Here is a 21,365-nt window from a genome sequence, read left to right as displayed (position 1 = left end):
GGGCAGTAGTCATTGTGTTAGTCCTGGGGTAAGATCTGTTGCCCGAAGGCCTAGGTCGAGGACTGCATCAATTTTATACCAATGAACTGACAATATAACTATTGCCCTCATCCCCATTTGATGATAGATCTGTAAAAAAGAATAACATATCCTAGTGGTAATGTCAGGGCTGGGATATTGTTTAATTATCTTCTTGGGAGAGATTCAAACAATCAGCCAGGGTGAGGGGGATAGCCGATAATATATCATAGGCCAGTAGTTAATATAAATAACCTCATATTTGGAAAGTTCCCATTTTACATATATTAAAAAAGTAAAAGCAGCAAGAGTACAAGAGTTGAGCTGAGAGAGAGAGAGAGAGAGAGAGAGAGAAAGAGAGAGAGAGAGAAAGAAAGAGAGAGAGAGAGAGAGAGAAAGAGAGTTCATATTAGTTAGTCAAACAGTTAAAGTCTGTTCTCTACCTGGGATAAAGACAAAACTGCATTTTACATGTAGTTTATAAATTATCCATTGTATAAAATAAGAGCTCAGTTTAGATAGTGGCACATTCCACAAAAAAGTTATAATAGGATCAGACAAAATGCAAATTTTGGGTAAGCATACTTTTCTTAAACAGACCTAAAACTAAGTCATGGTTATGTTGGAGAAAGGAACAAAGAAAACAGAGTATAAATTTAGCAGAAAAAATCAGAAAGAGAGAGAGAGAGAGAAAGAGAGAGAGAAAAAGAGAGAGAGAGAGAAAGATAGTATGTACATAGGTCTCATTGAGAGGGATATAATACACCAAAGGCAGGTAATACATGTTGAAAGGACTGGAACAAAGAACTCTTCTATATCCTTAGCAGAGAATGTCTGAAAATAGTAAACATTTGAGAGAAAATGAGAGAAAGAGATAATGTATAATGAAGAATAACAGAGATAGAGAGAGCAAGAGTACATGTTTGCTAGAAAAGTGAATGAGAGAGAGAGGGAGAAAGTACATATTTTGGAGAGAGAGGCAGAGAGTGGGAGAAAAAGAGCAAGAGTACATGTTAAACAAATGGTAGAAAGAGAGAGAGGGGTGGGAACATACATCTGTATGCGAGAAAAATAGACACAGAAAGCTGGCATATATTTGGGTAAGACTGGGAGAAAGAGCATGCGTATTTCCTTGGCAGAGAATGTCTGCAAATACTAAATGTCTAAGAGAGAGAGAGAGAGAGAGAGAGAGAGAGAGAGAAGGAGGGTGAACATACATATGTATGATACAGAAATAGACACTGAAAGCTGGCATATATGTGGGTAGGACTGGGAGAAAGAGCATGTGTATTTCCTTGAGAATGTCTGAAAATACTAAATATCTAGAGAGAGAGAGAGAGAGAGAGAGAGAGAGAGAGAGAGAGAGAGAGAAAGAGAGAGAGTGTGTGTGTGTGTGTGTGTGTGTGTGTGTGTGTGTGTGTGTGTGTGTGTGTGTGTGTTTGTAAGCACCTGAATACCACTACACGAGTATGAATACACACGTTTTATCCCACTACATTTTTTCTTCCCACTACATGCACCCGTGTAGTGGGAAGTAAAATCGTTCGGAAACGTTATTTCTCATCGTACTTGATTCAAAAAATATAAAATTGTACTATGTTTGGGTTTCCGGTGTGTATGTGGATTTTTTTTACACGCATCGTGGAGTCCATAAGAGTACTTTACACACTTTCCTCCATTGGATATAAATAGCGCATGCGCAATCGGAACTTCCTACTCAAAGATGGAAATAATTGTTTACAGTAAGTATCATTTTTTCTTCGATATCTAGGGAATTATATCATTCTATTCTAATAGATAAATCTGGTAAACGACTATAACAAGGTCAGGCATTGTCTTTCCTGTTAAGTTTTTCACTGATAAGAGAACACGAGATCTAATTTTGACATCATGCGAATGCCATATTCATAATCAAAGAAGGGAACGTAACTTATTTAGAATTAAAATGTGTCTATTTTATTTCAAGATTTATTTAATTATGGAACAGATTACTACTTATATTTTAAGGGATATATCAGTACCTTCATAGTGGCCGAAATTCGGCCCCATTCCTAATCAGAAATAGGTGATATTTCCTCAATTTAGCGGTATTTTTTCCCAACTGGTTAACACTGCGTCTATATTTAATTCTTTTAAATAAATAATATGTATTAAAAGCAAAATATGTGATCTTTTAACCTCAAACAGCATAGCTTTTATCATAATACCTGTTTAAAAACATTCTGTAAACATTGCCAACTTTTAATCCTAATTTCCTCTATCTTTCTAAAAATCATAATGCTGTGTTCTGTGGAATCGTTATGCTGTTTCCACATACATGTACTTGATTGATATACCTTTTCAATTGTACAATTTCATTAAAAATACGGATGAATTACGTTACATAATTATATTAATAGAAACATATTAGGAAAAGTTACTTTAAAAAAGTGATTTAGTAGGAAATACTGATTTTTATTATTAAAATGAAAAGTATGAGTTTTCTCATGGGGTTAAATTTCAAAATAAATGATATTTACTTAAGCTAATGGTGATTATTTCTTAATATTAGTACGATCTGAGATAAATTTGGGTACAGATAATGATCCAAAAAGATTTAGAGGGTTTCCTAAGTGATTAAGTGTACAGATTGATTTTAGAACGTTAAAATGAAAAGTACAGGTTTCCTCATTGGGGTCTTGTGTTGTGTTCAATAGGAAAGGATTTTTACTTAAACTATTGATGATTATTTCTTAACATTAGTGAAGTTTAGGATAAATTAGGGTACAAATATTGATTGAAAAAGATTTAGATGGTTTCCTAAGTGAATAAGTATACTGAATTCATAACGTTTAAATTAAAATTATGGGTTTCTTCATGGGAGTCTAAGTTCAATAAAAAAGGATTTTTACTTCAACTAATGGTGATTATTCCTTAGTATTAGTGAAATTTAAGATAAATTAGCTTACAGATATTGATTTAAAAAATTTAGGGGGGGGGGGTTTCCTAAATAAATACCATACTGATTTTAGAACGTTAAAATGAAAATGAAGGGTTTCCTTATGGAAGTCTAAGTTCAATAGGAAAGGATTTTTACTTAAACAAATGATGATTAATTCATAGTATTAGTGTAATTTAGGATAAATTAGGGTACAAATATTGATTGAAAAAGATTTAGGGGGTGTCCTAAGTGATCAAGTATACTGATTTTATATCGTTAAAATGAAATGTATGGGTTTCCTCATCGGAGTCTTAGTTTAACAGAAAAGGATTTAACCTATACTAATGGTGATTATTTCTTAGTATTAGTGTAATTTAGGATAAATTAGGGTACAAATATTGATTGAAAAAGATTTAAGGGGTTTCCTAAGTGATTTAGTATACTGATTTAAGAGCGTTAAAATGAAAAATATAAGTTTCCTCATGGGTGTCTAAGTTCAATAGGAAAGGGTTTTTACTTAAACTAATGATGATTATTTCTTAACATTAGTGTAGTTTAGGATAAATTAGGGTACAACTATTGATTGAAAAAGATTTAGGGGGTGTCATAAGTGAATAACAATACTGAATTCATAACGTTTAAATTAAAATTATGGGTTTCTTCATGGGAGTCTAAGTTCAATAGGAAAGGATTTTTACTTAAACTATTGGCGATTATTTCTTAGTATTAGTGTAATTTAAGATAAATTAGGATACAAATATTGATTTAAAAAATTTAGGGGGGGTTTCCTAAATAAATACTATACTGATTTTAGAACGTTAAAATGAAAATGAAGGGTTTCCTTATGGAAGTCTAAGTTCAATAGGAAAGGACTTTTACTTAAACTAATGATGATTAATCCATAGTATTAGTGTAATTTAGGATAAATTAGGGTACAAATATTGATTGAAAAAGATTTAGGGGGTGTCCTAAGTGATCAAGTATACTGATTTTATAATGTTAAAATGAAAATTATTGGTTTCCTCATGGGAGTCTAAATTTAACAGAAAAGGATTTAACTTACACTAATGGTGATTATTTCTTAGTATTAGTGTAATTTAGGATAAATAAGGGTACAATTATTGATTGAAAAAGATTTAAGGGGTTTACTAAGTGATTTAGTATACTGATTTAAGAGCGTTAAAATGAAAAATATAAGTTTCCTCATGGGGGTCTAAGTTCAATGGGAAAGGATTTTTACTTAAACTATTGATGATTATTTCTTAACATTAGTGTAGTTTAGGATAAATTAGGGTACAAATATTGATTGAAAAAGATTTAGATGGTTTCCTAAGTGAATATGATAACGTTTAAATTAAAATTATGGGTTTCTTCATGGGAGTCTAAGTTCAATAAAAAAAAGATTTTTACTTAAACTAATGGTGATTATTTCTTAGAATTAGTGTAATTTAGGATAAATTAGGATACAAATATTGATTTAAAAAATTTAGGGGGGGGGGGGGGTTTCCTAAATAAATACTATACTGATTTTAGAACGTTAAAATGAAAATGAAGGGTTTCCTTATGGAAGTCTAAGTTCAATAGGAAAGGATTTTTACTTAAACTAATGATGATTAATTCATAGTATTAGTGTAATTTAAGACAAATTAGGGCACAAACATTGATTGGAAAAGATTTAAGGGGTTTCCTAAGTGATCAAGTATACTGATTTTATAACTTTAAAATGAAATGTATGGGTTTCCTCATCGGAGTCTTAGTTTAACAGAAAAGGATTTAACCTACACTAATGGTGATTATTTCTTAGTATTAGTGTAATTTAGGATAAATTAGGGTACAAATATTGATTGAAAAAGATTTAAAGGGTTTCCTAAGTGATTTAGTATACTGATTTAAGAGCGTTAAAATGAAAAATATAAGTTTCCTCATGGGGGTCTAAGTTCAATAGGAAAGGGTTTTTACTTAAACTAATGATGATTATTTCTTAACATTATAGTGTAGTTTAGGATAAATTAGGGTACAACTATTGATTGAAAAAGATTTAGGGGCCATGGTGTCCTAAATGAATAACAATACTGAATTCATAACGTTTAAATTAAAATTATGGGTTTCTTCATGGGAGTCTAAGTTCAATAGGAAAGGATTTTTACTTAAACTATTGGCGATTATTTCTTAGTATTAGTGTAATTTAAGATAAATTAGGATACAAATATTGATTTAAAAAATTTAGGGGGGGTTTCCTTAATAAATACTATACTGATTTTAGAACGTTAAAATGAAAATGAAGGGTTTCCTTATGGAAGTCTAAGTTCAATAGGAAAGGATTTTTACTTAAACTAATGATGATTAATTCATAGTATTAGTGTAATTTAGGATAAATTAGGGTACAAATATTGATTGAAAAAGATTTAGGGGGTGTCCTAATTGATCAAGTATACTGATTTTATAACGTTAAAATGAAATGTATGGGTTTCCTCATCGGAGTCTTAGTTTAACAGAAAAGGATTTAACCTATACTAATGGTGATTATTTCTTAATATTAGTGTAATTTAGGATAAATTAGGGTACAAATATTGATTGAAAAAGATTTAAGGGGTTTCCTAAGTGATTTAGTATACTGATTTAAGAGCGTTAAAATGAAAAATATAAGTTTCCTCATGGGGGTCTAAGTTCAATAGGAAAGGGTTTTTACTTAAACTAATGATGATTATTTCTTAACATTAGTGTAGTTTAGGATAAATTAGGGTACAACTATTGATTGAAAAAGATTTAGGGGGTGTCCTAAGTGAATATGTATACTGAATTTATAACGTTTAAATTAAAATTATGGGTTTCTTCATGGGAGTCTAAGTTCAATAGGAAAGGATTTTTACTTAAACTATTGGCGATTATTTCTTAGTATTAGTGTAATTTAAGATAAATTAGGATACAAATATTGATTTAAAAAATTTAGGGGGGGGGTTCCTAAATAAATACTATACTGATTTTAGAACGTTAAAATGAAAATGAAGGGTTTCCTTATGGAAGTCTAAGTTCAATAGGAAAGGATTTTTACTTAAACTAATGATGATTAATTCATAGTATTAGTGTTATTTAAGATAAATTAGGGTACAAATATTGATTGAAAAAGATTTAAGGGGTGTCCTAAGTGATCAAGTATACTGATTTTATAATGTTAAATTGAAAATTATTGGTTTCCTCATGGGAGTCTAAATTTAACAGAAAAGGATTTAACTTACACTAATGGTGATTATTTCTTAGTATTAGTGTAATTTAGGATAAATAAGGGTACAATTATTGATTGAAAAAGATTTAAGGGGTTTACTAAGTGATTTAGTATACTGATTTAAGAGCGTTAAAATGAAAAATATAAGTTTCCTCATGGGGGTCTAAGTTCAATGGGAAAGGATTTTTACTTAAACTATTGATGATTATTTCTTAACATTAGTGTAGTTTAGGATAAATTAGGGTACAAATATTGATTGAAAAAGATTTAGATGGTTTCCTAAGTGAATATGTATACTGAATTCATAACGTTTAAATTAAAATTATGGGTTTCTTCATGGGAGTCTAAGTTCAATAAAAAAAAGATTTTTACTTAAACTAATGGTGATTATTTCTTAGTATTAGTGTAATTTAGGATAAATTAGGGTACAAATATTGATTGAAAAAGATTTAGGGGGTGTCCTAATTGATCAAGTATACTGATTTTATAACGTTAAAATGAAATGTATGGGTTTCCTCATCGGAGTCTTAGTTTAACAGAAAAGGATTTAACCTATACTAATGGTGATTATTTCTTAATATTAGTGTAATTTAGGATAAATTAGGGTACAAATATTGATTGAAAAAGATTTAAGGGGTTTCCTAAGTGATTTAGTATACTGATTTAAGAGCGTTAAAATGAAAAATATAAGTTTCCTCATGGGGGTCTAAGTTCAATAGGAAAGGGTTTTTACTTAAACTAATGATGATTATTTCTTAACATTAGTGTAGTTTAGGATAAATTAGGGTACAACTATTGATTGAAAAAGATTTAGGGGGTGTCCTAAGTGAATATGTATACTGAATTTATAACGTTTAAATTAAAATTATGGGTTTCTTCATGGGAGTCTAAGTTCAATAGGAAAGGATTTTTACTTAAACTATTGGCGATTATTTCTTAGTATTAGTGTAATTTAAGATAAATTAGGATACAAATATTGATTTAAAAAATTTAGGGGGGGTTTCCTTAATAAATACTATACTGATTTTAGAACGTTAAAATGAAAATGAAGGGTTTCCTTATGGAAGTCTAAGTTCAATAGGAAAGGATTTTTACTTAAACTAATGATGATTAATTCATAGTATTAGTGTAATTTAGGATAAATTAGGGTACAAATATTGATTGAAAAAGATTTAGGGGGTGTCCTAATTGATCAAGTATACTGATTTTATAACGTTAAAATGAAATGTATGGGTTTCCTCATCGGAGTCTTAGTTTAACAGAAAAGGATTTAACCTATACTAATGGTGATTATTTCTTAATATTAGTGTAATTTAGGATAAATTAGGGTACAAATATTGATTGAAAAAGATTTAAGGGGTTTCCTAAGTGATTTAGTATACTGATTTAAGAGCGTTAAAATGAAAAATATAAGTTTCCTCATGGGGGTCTAAGTTCAATAGGAAAGGGTTTTTACTTAAACTAATGATGATTATTTCTTAACATTAGTGTAGTTTAGGATAAATTAGGGTACAACTATTGATTGAAAAAGATTTAGGGGGTGTCCTAAGTGAATATGTATACTGAATTTATAACGTTTAAATTAAAATTATGGGTTTCTTCATGGGAGTCTAAGTTCAATAGGAAAGGATTTTTACTTAAACTATTGGCGATTATTTCTTAGTATTAGTGTAATTTAAGATAAATTAGGATACAAATATTGATTTAAAAAATTTAGGGGGGGGGTTCCTAAATAAATACTATACTGATTTTAGAACGTTAAAATGAAAATGAAGGGTTTCCTTATGGAAGTCTAAGTTCAATAGGAAAGGATTTTTACTTAAACTAATGATGATTAATTCATAGTATTAGTGTTATTTAAGATAAATTAGGGTACAAATATTGATTGAAAAAGATTTAAGGGGTGTCCTAAGTGATCAAGTATACTGATTTTATAATGTTAAATTGAAAATTATTGGTTTCCTCATGGGAGTCTAAATTTAACAGAAAAGGATTTAACTTACACTAATGGTGATTATTTCTTAGTATTAGTGTAATTTAGGATAAATAAGGGTACAATTATTGATTGAAAAAGATTTAAGGGGTTTACTAAGTGATTTAGTATACTGATTTAAGAGCGTTAAAATGAAAAATATAAGTTTCCTCATGGGGGTCTAAGTTCAATGGGAAAGGATTTTTACTTAAACTATTGATGATTATTTCTTAACATTAGTGTAGTTTAGGATAAATTAGGGTACAAATATTGATTGAAAAAGATTTAGATGGTTTCCTAAGTGAATATGTATACTGAATTCATAACGTTTAAATTAAAATTATGGGTTTCTTCATGGGAGTCTAAGTTCAATAAAAAAAAGATTTTTACTTAAACTAATGGTGATTATTTCTTAGTATTAGTGTAATTTAGGATAAATTAGGATACAAATATTGATTTAAAAAATTTAGGGGGGGGGGGGGTTTCCTAAATAAATACTATACTGATTTTAGAACGTTAAAATGAAAATGAAGGGTTTCCTTATGGAAGTCTAAGTTCAATAGGAAAGGATTTTTACTTAAACTAATGATGATTAATTCATAATATTAGTGTAATTTAAGATAAATAAGGGCACAAACATTGATTGGAAAAGATTTAAGGGGTTTCCTAAGTGATCAAGTATACTGATTTTATAACTTTAAAATGAAATGTATGGGTTTCCTCATCGGAGTCTTAGTTTAACAGAAAAGGATTTAACCTACACTAATGGTGATTATTTCTTAGTATTAGTGTAATTTAGGATAAATTAGCTAGGGTACAAATATTGATTGAAAAAGATTTAAGGGGTTTCCTAAGTGATTTAGTATACTGATTTAAGAGCGTTAAAATGAAAAATATAAGTTTCCTCATGGGGGTCTAAGTTCAATAGGAAAGGGTTTTTACTTAAACTAATGATGATTATTTCTTAACATTATGGTGTAGTTTAGGATAAATTAGGGTACAACTATTGATTGAAAAAGATTTAGGGGGTGTCCTAAGTGAATAACAATACTGAATTCATAACGTTTAAATTAAAATTATGGGTTTCTTCATGGGAGTCTAAGTTCAATAGGAAAGGATTTTTACTTAAACTATTGGCGATTATTTCTTAGTATTAGTGTAATTTAAGATAAATTAGGATACAAATATTGATTTAAAAAATTTAGGGGGGGTTTCCTAAATAAATACTATACTGATTTTAGAACGTTAAAATGAAAATGAAGGGTTTCCTTATGGAAGTCTAAGTTCAATAGGAAAGGATTTTTACTTAAACTAATGATGATTAATTCATAGTATTAGTGTAATTTAGGATAAATTAGGGTACAAATATTGATTGAAAAAGATTTAGGGGGTGTCCTAATTGATCAAGTATACTGATTTTATAACGTTAAAATGAAATGTATGGGTTTCCTCATCGGAGTCTTAGTTTAACAGAAAAGGATTTAACCTATACTAATGGTGATTATTTCTTAATATTAGTGTAATTTAGGATAAATTAGGGTACAAATATTGATTGAAAAAGATTTAAGGGGTTTCCTAAGTGATTTAGTATACTGATTTAAGAGCGTTAAAATGAAAAATATAAGTTTCCTTATGGGTGTCTAAGTTCAATAGGAAAGGGTTTTTACTTAAACTAATGATGATTATTTCTTAACATTAGTGTAGTTTAGGATAAATTAGGGTACAACTATTGATTGAAAAAGATTTAGGGGGTGTCCTAAGTGAATATGTATACTGAATTTATAACGTTTAAATTAAAATTATTGGTTTCTTCATGGGAGTCTAAGTTCAATAGGAAAGGATTTTTACTTAAACTATTGGCGATTATTTCTTAGTATTAGTGTAATTTAAGATAAATTAGGATACAAATATTGATTTAAAAAATTTAGTGGGGGTTTCCTAAATAAATACTATACTGATTTTAGAACGTTAAAATGAAAATGAAGGGTTTCCTTATGGAAGTCTAAGTTCAATAGGAAAGGATTTTTACTTAAACTAATGATGATTAATTCATAGTATTAGTGTTATTTAAGATAAATTAGGGTACAAATATTGATTGAAAAAGATTTAAGGGGTGTCCTAAGTGATCAAGTATACTGATTTTATAATGTTAAATTGAAAATTATTGGTTTCCTCATGGGAGTCTAAATTTAACAGAAAAGGATTTAACTTACACTAATGGTGATTATTTCTTAGTATTAGTGTAATTTAGGATAAATAAGGGTACAATTATTGATTGAAAAAGATTTAAGGGGTTTACTAAGTGATTTAGTATACTGATTTAAGAGCGTTAAAATGAAAAATATAAGTTTCCTCATGAGGGTCTAAGTTCAATGGGAAAGGATTTTTACTTAAACTATTGATGATTATTTCTTAACATTAGTGTAGTTTAGGATAAATTAGGGTACAAATATTGATTGAAAAAGATTTAGATGGTTTCCTAAGTGAATATGTATACTGAATTCATAACGTTTAAATTAAAATTATGGGTTTCTTCATGGGAGTCTAAGTTCAATAAAAAAAAGATTTTTACTTAAACTAATGGTGATTATTTCTTAGTATTAGTGTAATTTAGGATAAATTAGGATACAAATATTGATTTAAAAAATTTAGGGGGGGGGGGGTTTCCTAAATAAATACTATACTGATTTTAGAACGTTAAAATGAAAATGAAGGGTTTCCTTATGGAAGTCTAAGTTCAATAGGAAAGGATTTTTACTTAAACTAATGATGATTAATTCATAATATTAGTGTAATTTAAGATAAATTAGGGCACAAACATTGATTGGAAAAGATTTAAGGGGTTTCCTAAGTGATCAAGTATACTGATTTTATAACTTTAAAATGAAATGTATGGGTTTCCTCATCGGAGTCTTAGTTTAACAGAAAAGGATTTAACCTACACTAATGGTGATTATTTCTTAGTATTAGTGTAATTTAGGATAAATTAGCTAGGGTACAAATATTGATTGAAAAAGATTTAAGGGGTTTCCTAAGTGATTTAGTATACTGATTTAAGAGCGTTAAAATGAAAAATATAAGTTTCCTCATGGGGGTCTAAGTTCAATAGGAAAGGGTTTTTACTTAAACTAATGATGATTATTTCTTAAAATTATGGTGTAGTTTAGGATAAATTAGGGTACAACTATTGATTGAAAAAGATTTAGGGGGTGTCCTAAGTGAATAACAATACTGAATTCATAACGTTTAAATTAAAATTATGGGTTTCTTCATGGGAGTCTAAGTTCAATAGGAAAGGATTTTTACTTAAACTATTGGCGATTATTTCTTAGTATTAGTGTAATTTAAGATAAATTAGGATACAAATATTGATTTAAAAAATTTAGGGGGGGTTTCCTAAATAAATACTATACTGATTTTAGAACGTTAAAATGAAAATGAAGGGTTTCCTTATGGAAGTCTAAGTTCAATAGGAAAGGATTTTTACTTAAACTAATGATGATTAATTCATAGTATTAGTGTAATTTAAGATAAATTAGGGCACAAACATTGATTGGAAAAGATTTAGGGGGTGTCCTAATTGATCAAGTATATTGATTTTATAACGTTAAAATGAAAATTATTGGTTTCCTCATGGGAGTCTAAATTTAACAGAAAAGGATTTAACTTACACTAATGGTGATTATTTCTTAGTATTAGTGTAATTTAGAATAAATTGAGGTACAAATATTGATTGAAAAAGATTTAAGGGGTTTCCTAAGTGATTTAGTATACTGATTTAAGAGCGTTAAAATGAAAAATATAAGTTTCCTCATGGGGGTCTAAGTTCAATAGGAAAGGGTTTTTACTTAAACTAATGATGATTATTTCTTAACATTAGTGTAGTTTAGGATAAATTAGGGTACAACTATTGATTGAAAAAGATTTAGATGGTTTCCTAAACGAATATGTATACTGAATTCATAACGTTTAAATTAAAATTATGGGTTTCTTCATGGGAGTCTAAGTTCAATAAAAAAAAGATTTTTACTTAAACTAATGGTGATTATTTCTTAGTATTAGTGTAATTTAGGATAAATTAGGATACAAATATTGATTTAAAAAATTTAGGGGGGGGGTTCCTAAATAAATACTATACTGATTTTAGAACGTTAAAATGAAAATGAAGGGTTTCCTTATGGAAGTCTAAGTTCAATAGGAAAGGATTTTTACTTAAACTAATGATGATTAATTCATAGTATTAGTGTAATTTAAGATAAATTAGGGCACAAACATTGATTGGAAAAGATTTAGGGGGTGTCCTAAGTGATCAAGTATATTGATTTTATAATGTTAAAATGAAAATTATTGGTTTCCTCATGGGAGTCTAAATTTAACAGAAAAGGATTTAACTTACACTAATGGTGATTATTTCTTAGTATTAGTGTAATTTAGGATAAATAAGGGTACAATTATTGATTGAAAAAGATTTAAGGGGTTTACTAAGTGATTTAGTATACTGATTTAAAAGCGTTAAAATGAAAAGTATGAGTTTTCTCATGGGGGTCTAAGTTCAATAGGAAAGGATTTTTACTTAAACTAATGATGATTATTTCTAACATTATAGTGTAGTTTAGGATAAATTAGGATACAAATATTGATTGAAGAAGATTTAAGGGGTTTCCTAAGTAAATAACTATACTGAATTCATAACGTTTAAATTAAAATTATGGGTTTCCTCATGGGAGTCCAAGTTTAATAGGAAAGGATTTTTACTTATACTAATGATGAATATTTCTTACTATAAGTGTAATTTAGGATAAATTAGAGTACAAATATTGACTGAAAAGAAATTTAAGGGGTTTCCTAAGTGAAAACTATGGTGGCATATCTCTGCCCCTTGTGTGCAAGTTATTTTTCTATCAAATATGTTGACATGCAAGATAAATATGTTGACATGCAAGATAGTTATGTCAACATGCAATATAACTATGTTGACATGGAAGAAATTGCAATCTGCTATAAATTATACGAAATCTAAAAAAATCTTAAATATCGCCCACCTGTGACATCCAAGATGCTAGATGCTACCTTTTTATGTCGACATGCAACTTATTTATGTTAACATGCAAGATAAATATGCTGACATGCAACTTATTTTTGTCAACATGCAATTTACTTATGTCGACATGCGAGATGAATATGTCAACATGCAACTTAGTTATGTTCACATGCGAGATAAATATGTCGACATGCAACTTATAAGTTGCATGTCAACATAACTAAGTTGCATGTTGACATAAATATGTTGCATGTCAACATATTTATCTTGCATGTTAACATAACTAAGTTGCATGGTGACATAAATAAGTTGCATGTCAACATAAATAAGTTGCATGTTAACATAACTAAGTTGCATGTTAGCATATTTATCTTGCATGTTAACATAAATAAGTTGCATGTTGACATCAATAGGTAGCGTATCTAGTATCTTGGATGTCGCATGTTGGCAATATTTGAGATTTTTTATAACTCTTATTTGATTGCAGTTTTCTTGCATGTCAACATAGTTATGTTGCATGTTGACATAACTATCTTACATGTCAACATATTTATCTTGCATGTCAACATAATTAAGAGAAAAATAACTTGCACACAAGGGGCAGAGATATGCCACCATAGAAAACATACTGATTTTAGAACGTTAAAATAAAAAGTATATGGTTTTCCTCAATGGGGTCTAAGTTCAATAGGAAAGAACTTTTACTTAAACTAATGGTGATTATTTCTTATTGTTAATGTAGTTTAGGATAAATTAGGGTACAAAAATTGATTGAGAAAGATTTTAGGGGTTTTCTAAGTGAATAAGCTGTATACTGATTTTAGAACGTTAAAATGAAAATTATGGGTTTCCTCAAGGGAGTCCAAGTTCAATAGTTAAGAATTTTTACTTATACTAATGATGAATATTTCTTAGCATTAGTGTAATTTAGAATAAATTAGGGTACCAAAATTGACTGAAAAATTTTTTATGGGGTTTCCTAAGTAAAAACATACTGATTTTAGAATGTTAAAATAAAAAGTATGGTTTTCCTCATGGGGGTCTAAGTTCAATAGGAAAGAACTTTTACTTAAACTAATGGTGATTATTTCTAAGTGTTAATGTAGTTTAGGATAAATTAGGGTACAAATATTGATTGAAAAAGAATTAAGGGTTTCCTTAGTGATTAAGTATACTGATTTTATAACATTAAAATGAAAAGTATGAATTTCCTCATGGGAGTCCAAGTTCAACAGGAATGGATTTTGACTTAAACCAATGGTTATTTTTTCTTAGTGTTTATGTAATAAAAAAAGTCATAAAGTATAAATTAGGGAATAAATATTGACTGAAAAATATTTAGGGTGTTTCCGAAGTGAATAAGTATACTGATTTTAGAACGTTGAATGAATATTATGGGTTTCCTCATGGGAGTCTAAATTTAACAGGAAAGGATTTTACCTAAACTAGTGGTGATAATTTTTTAGTTTTAGTGTAATTAAAGATAAATTATGGTACAAATATTGATTGAAAAAGATTTAAGGGGTTTCCTATGTGATTAAGTATACTGAGTTTAGAACGTTAAAATGAAAAGTGTGGGTTTCTTCATGGGGGGTAAGTTCAACAGGAAAGGATTTTTACTTACACTAATGGTTATTTTTTCTTAGTATTAGTGTAATTTAGGATTAATTAGGGTACAAATATTGATTGAAAATGATTTAAGGGGTTTCCTAAGTGATTTAGTTTACTGATTTTATAATGTTAAAATGAAAAGAATGATTTTCCTCATGGGGGTCTAAGTTCAATAGGAAAGGATTTTTACTCAAACTAATGGTAATTATTACATAGTATTTGTGTAATTTAGTATAAATAAGGGCACAAATATTGATTTATATAAATTTAGGGAGTTTCCTTAGTGATCAAGTATACTGAATGTGTAGCGTTAAAATTAAAAGTATAAATTTACTCATGGGGTTCTAAGTTCAACAGGAAAGGATTTTTACTTAAACTAATGGTGAATATTTCTTAGTGTTAATGTAATTTAAGACAAATCAGGGTAGATGTAAAGATCCGAGAATATTTATGAGGTTTTTGGAGTGAATAAGTAAACTGAATTTTTAACGCTGAAATGAAAAGCATGGGTGTCCTCATGGAGGTCTATTTAGTTTAATAGGAAAGGATTTTTATTTAAACTATAATGGTGATATAGGTTGTTTTTTTTTAATAATCAATTACATGTACATAATGTATACTGATTTTTTCAAGTTAAAAGCAAAAGATATTGGTTTCCTCATGGGGGTCCAATACTTTACAAAAGGATTATTTTATATACTCACGGTGATTATTTCGTTGCATTAATGAACTCAACATGTAACCAATATTAATCTTCTTTTTTACATTTTCTTTTAGAGACTCAAAACCAAAAATTTTGTTTGCAAATAGTGACTGATGTGCCTTATGATGTAGATGTTGGATATTGTGCTTTTCCAGGTAATGAACAATTTTTTTCTTACTGTAAACAAACACAAAAAAAAGAAAGAGGGATATAGAAGAGAAAGAAGCTTTATTTTTACTTTAGTGTCTATGAGTAATACTTTTACATTTGATCTGAGTGAGCTGAATTAAATTCTTTATATAATTATATATTACTGTATACAATATATATGATTATTAAGAAATTAAGAATGAACAATTAATTGTGAATGATACTATGCATATCTGAAATTTTTCTACATTTTCTTTTAAGAGAAATGGCCCAAAATGGAAAGCATCTGCAGACAATGACTGATATGTTTTTTGATGCAGATGTTTAAAATGATGCTTTTGAAGGTATCAGTATAATTTTTGTTACTTATTGCAAACAACTAACTATAACAAATAATAACAGAAAAAGAGAAATGCTATGTGTGTGTGTGTGTGTGTGAGAGAGAAAGAGAGTGAGAGAGAGAGAGAGAGAGAATTAGATTGAAGGGGAGAAATAGTGAGATGACTTAATACAACTAATTTGTATAAATGAAGTAATTTTTCTATTTAGATATTTTACCTGAATGTCACTACATGCGTGTAAATAACTAAATGTGATGTCAATTTGAAAGAGAGAGAGAGAAGTCGATAGACACTAAGTTTGATTTAAAGGAATTAGATTGGAAGGGAGAGAGGAAGAGAGAGGGGAATTATTGGAAAAAAATGAAGCATTTTTGCTATTTGGATATAATACATGAATGTCACTACATATGTGTAAATAACTAAATGTAATGTCTATTTGAAAAAAAGTCAGAAAACTTGATAGAAAATAAGAAACGAAGGAATTAGATTGGAAGGGAGAGAGGAAGTGAGAGGACTTATTAAAACTTTTTGTTTTAAGTGAAGCAATTTTTTTCTATTTAGATACTTTACCTGAATGTCACTACAAGTGTGTAAATAACTGAATGTTATGTCAATTTGAAAAAGAGAGACAGATAACTTAATAGAAAATATGAAAAAAGAAATCGGATTGGAAGGGAGAGAAGAAGATAGAGGACATGTTTTTTGGTTCAAATGAAGCAATTTTTTCTTTAAAAATGTTTGCCTGAATGTCACCACATGAGTGTAAATAACTAAATGTGGTGTTAATGTTAGAGAGAGAGAGAGAGAGAGAGAGAGAGAGAGAGAGAGAGAGAGAGAGAGAGAGAGAGAGAGAAGTTGATAGGAAATAAAAGTTGAAGAAATTAGAGTACAGGGATTAAGATAGGAAGTGAGATGGCAAATTTCAACTTTTTGTATAAATAAAGTAATTTTTCTATTTAGATACTTTACCTGAATGTCACTACATGCATGTAAATAACTTAATGTGATGTCAATTTGAAAGAGAGAGAGAGAGAGAGAGAGAGAGAGAGAGAGAGAGAGAGAGAGAGAGAGAGAGAGAGAGAAAGTTAGAGAGGAGAGAGAGAAAAGTTGATAGAAACTAAGCTTGATTTAAAGGAATTAGATCGGAATGGAGAGAGGAAGGGAGAAGAATTATTAACATTTTGTTAAAATAAAGCATTTTTTTTTTCAATTTAGATATTTTACCTAAATGTCACTACATGTGTGTAAATAAGTAAATGTGAAGTGTATTTTAAAAAGTCAGAGAAATAGATATAAATTTAGAGATAGAAGAATTAAATCAGAAGAGAGAGAGAGAAAGTGAGAGGACTTATTACAAATTTTTGTTTAAGTGAAGCACTTTTTTTCTATGGGGACTTTACCTGAATGTCACTACATGTGTGTTAATAACTAAATGGAATGGCAATTTGAGAGAGAGAGAGAGAGAGAGAGAGAGAGAGAGAGAGAGAGAGAATGAGAGAGAGAGAGAGAGAGAGAGAGAGAGAAAATAAGAGAGAAAGAAATCAGTTTGGTAGAGAGAGAGAGAGATAGAGGATGTATTAAAACTTTTTATTCAAATGAAGCAATTTTTTTCATTTGACATTTTTAGCCTGAATGTCACTACATGAGTGTAAATTACTAAATGTGATGTTAATATGAGAGAGAGAGAGAGAGAGAGAGAGAGAGAGAGAATGAGAGAGATGTCAATAAGAAATAGAAGATAAAAAATAAGAAAGGAAGTGAGATGACTTAATGCAACTGTTTTGTATAAATGAAGTAATTTTTCTATTTAGATACTTTACCTGAATGTCACTACATGCGTGTAAATAACTAAATGTGATGTCAATTTGAAAGAGAGAGAGAGAGAGAGGTTGATAGACACTAAGTTAGATTTAAAGGAATTAGATCAAAAGGGAGAGAGGAAGGGAGAGGAATTATTAACATTTTGTTTAAATAAAGCATGTTTTTCAATTTAGATATTTGACCTTAATGTCATTACATGTGTGTAAATAACTAAATGAGATGTCTTTTTGAAAAAAGTCAGAGAAATAGATATAAATTTAGAGATAAAGGAATTAGATCGAAAGGGAGAGAGGAAGTGAGAGGACTTATTACAACTTTTTCTTCAAAGGAGGTAATTTTTTGTTGTTAATTGAGATACTTTTACTGAATGTCAGTACATGTGTGTTTATAACTAAATGTAATGTCAATTGGAAAATAGAGAGAGAATTTAATAGAAAATAAGAGAGAAAGAAATCAGTTCGGTAGAAAAAGAGAAAGATAGAGGAAGTATTAAAACTTTTTGTTCAAATGAAGCAATTTTTTCTTTTGAATTTTTTTGCCTGAATATCACTACATGAGTGTAAATTACTAAATGTGATGTTAATATGAGAGAGAGAGAGAGAGAGAGAGAGAGAGAGAGAGAGAGAGAGAGAGAGAGAGAGAGAGAGGAAATATAAGATAAAGAAATTAGAGTGGAGGAAAGATAGTAAGTGAGACTTAATACAACTGTTTTGTATAAATGAAGTATTTTTTCTATTTAGATACTTTACCTGAATGTCGCTACACGCGTGTAAATAACTAAATGTGATGTCAATTTGAGAGAGAGAGAGAGAGAGAGAGAGAGAGAGAGAGAGAGAGACTAAGATAGATTTAAAGGAATTATATCAAAAGGGAGAGAGGAAGAGAGAGGAATTATTAACATTTTGTTTAAGTAAAACATGTTTTTCAATTTAGATATTTGACCTGAATGTCACTACATGAGTGTAAATAACGAAATGTGATGTCTGTTTGAAAAAGTCAGAGAAATTGATAGAAATTAAGAGATAAAATAATTAGATTGAAAGGGAGAGAGGAAGTGAGAGGCCTTTTTACAGCTTTTTCTTCAAAGGAGGTAATTTCTTTTTTATTTATTGAGATACTTTACCTGAATTTCACTATGTGTGTGTAAATAATGAAAAGTAATGTTCATTTAAAAGAGAGAAAGAAGTTGATAGAAAATAAGTTAAAGATAAAGAAATTAAAGCGGAAAAGAGAGAGGAAGTTAGAGGACTTATTAAAACATTTTGTTTAAATCAAGGGATTTTTGTTCTATTGAGATACTTTACCTGAATGTCACTACATGTGTGTAAATAACTTAATGTGATGGCAATGAGAGAGAGAGAGAGAGAGAGAGAGAGAGAGAGAGAGAGAGAGAGAGAGAGAGTCAGTGAAATTGAAACAAAGTTAGAGACAAAGACATTTTGCAGAAGGTAGAGAGGGAGTTAGAGGACTTTTAAAAGAAATGTGTTCAAATGAGAGAGAGAGAGAGAGAGAGAGAGAGAGAGAGAGAGAGAGAGAGAGAGAGAGAGAGAGAGAGAGAGAGAGAGTCAGTGAAATTGAAACAAAGTTAGAAACAAAGACATTTCGCAGAAGGTAGAGAGGGAGTTAGAGGACTTTTGAAAGAAATGTGTTCAAATGAGAGAGAGAGAGAGAGAGAGAGAGAGAGAGAGAGAGAGAGAGAGAGAGAGAGAGATATCATGTAGAACATAACAACAGCAGCAATGTTTGAACACTTTTATAAAGGTCAATTATACATTTCTAAAAACTTCCTTGTATAACAAAACATAACCTTTTTTTATAAGAGTAAAACAAAGTAAACAAAATATTTTTTTTATGTTTATTGTTGTCTTATGCTTTCAGGAAAAATATCCAAGCTAAATGAGGTTTCCTGAGAAAAGTGTTTGTCTCACATGGAAAAGCCGTTGTCTAAGATTATACATATTAAGGTAAATGTATAAATTAAATGTTATTTCTTAAAAAGAAATAAGCATGAGAGAGAGAGAGAGAAAGAGAGAGAGAGAGAGAGAAATAAAGAGAGATGAAGAGAGAGGGGAGAAATAAAAAAAAAAGAGAAAGAGAATACAGAGAAAACTGCTTTTAATTTTTATCAATATGAAGTTAATTCATCATTGATACACTTTTCCTGAATGTCACTAGATGTGTGTAAAAAAGGGATAACAGCATAAAACTGAAATAAGGCTTTAAAAAAATTGAGAGATAGGGAAAAGTTAAAATAGATAGAGAGGGAGATAGTGTGTGAATTTAGAGTGTAAAGTGAATTTTAAACTTAATGCCTCTACATGTGTTTTTCATTGATAGTTATGAGAGAGAGAGAGAGAGACAGAGAGAGAGGGAGACAGAGATACAGAGAGACAGAGAGAGAGAGTGAGTAGTGATACCTTTTAGTATTGCATAAAATCTGAAAAAAGTACATTTAAAAGTCTTGCTTTACAGAGATGAAACCCATTCTCAGAATTTATATTTTGACAAGTATTTTTGTGTTGCAGCACCAGTGTTCAGACATAGGTTAACTTCCTAGATAGACGATTGAGGACCAATAGTGTCAACGGAAAAAAAATCTACGCCATGAATATTGCTTTAATCAATACTGGTTTAGAAATGATAATGAAACTCTGGTACATTTTTTATTGATCGTGTGGTTTTCATGTATTCTCCCAAAAATGAAGATATGAGAGAATTAATACACTTTTTACATGTACATGTACGTGTAAATTCAGTAGCATTGAAAGTTGGGTTATACAATGTACATATTTTGCTGTTTTAATGTTCCTAAACGATCATATTGCCTTGTTCATATTAATATTTAAATGTTTTAGTAATACTCAATAAAAAGTCAGAGTCTAATGTAATGTCTTAATTACTTTCATAATCATTGATATTCATTTTTATTTAATGTATCAACATCACTACGTCAAAAAATACATGCGCGGATCCAAAAAGAATTCCAGGGGGGTCGGACGGTTATTTGAGTTTGTCGGGGGGGGGGTCCGAGGCATATTTTTGGTAATTTTATAATGTAATTTAAAGAAATTTTAATTTTGCAAGGGGGGGGGGGGGGGTTCAGACCCCCCTCTAGATCCTAGCATGAAATAAGCTTAGCTAATGCATGATCTTGTTTTTGTATATGCCTTGCAATATTATGTAGAAATAATCAATGTGATTGAGCATTTTGGTGTGAATAATTGCATGAATTTTTATATCATAATCTGTAATTTCACCATTAAAACTAGTGCTCTACTCAGAAGTTGTTCCGTCATTCTGTCTTTAAATAACCATACAGCTTTGGCTGAAAATGAAAGATGATGGATGCTTGTATATGCGTGTGATATACATGTACATGTAGGTAGAAGGGGCCTGTGATAGTTTTTCTCTTTCAATAACTAAACTGCCACGGTCCATTAGTTGTTCTAATAACAACATTCGGTGTTAGCTATTCAAAAATCAAAAAAATAATTGAAAAACAAATAATTGGGTTTATTCAAAGATTTATAGGTTTGTTTCATGCACTTTGAAATATTTCGCACTT

At 29.5% G+C, this 21,365-nt stretch overlaps 1 protein-coding gene and 1 long non-coding RNA gene across 2 annotated transcripts in view; both read left to right on the top strand.

The window, feature by feature from the left end:
- The window catches only part of LOC128171011 (uncharacterized), a 511,120-nt gene that overhangs the window by 149,514 nt on the left and 340,241 nt on the right, over positions 1 to 21,365 (top strand). The gene's annotated exons all lie outside the window — the stretch shown is intronic.
- On the top strand, positions 1,442 to 21,076 carry LOC128171035 (uncharacterized). The gene is made up of 5 exons (XR_008241983.1): positions 1,442 to 1,760; positions 15,563 to 15,643; positions 15,900 to 15,982; positions 19,679 to 19,764; positions 20,326 to 21,076. It is a non-coding gene; the product is annotated as an uncharacterized LOC128171035 (long non-coding RNA).

This window comes from Crassostrea angulata, chromosome 2, assembly GCF_025612915.1.
Source record: "Crassostrea angulata isolate pt1a10 chromosome 2, ASM2561291v2, whole genome shotgun sequence".
NCBI lineage: Eukaryota > Metazoa > Mollusca > Bivalvia > Ostreida > Ostreidae > Magallana > Magallana angulata.
The sequence above is the reverse complement of the archived record's forward strand: the minus strand, read 5'-3'. Positions and strand labels throughout refer to the sequence as shown.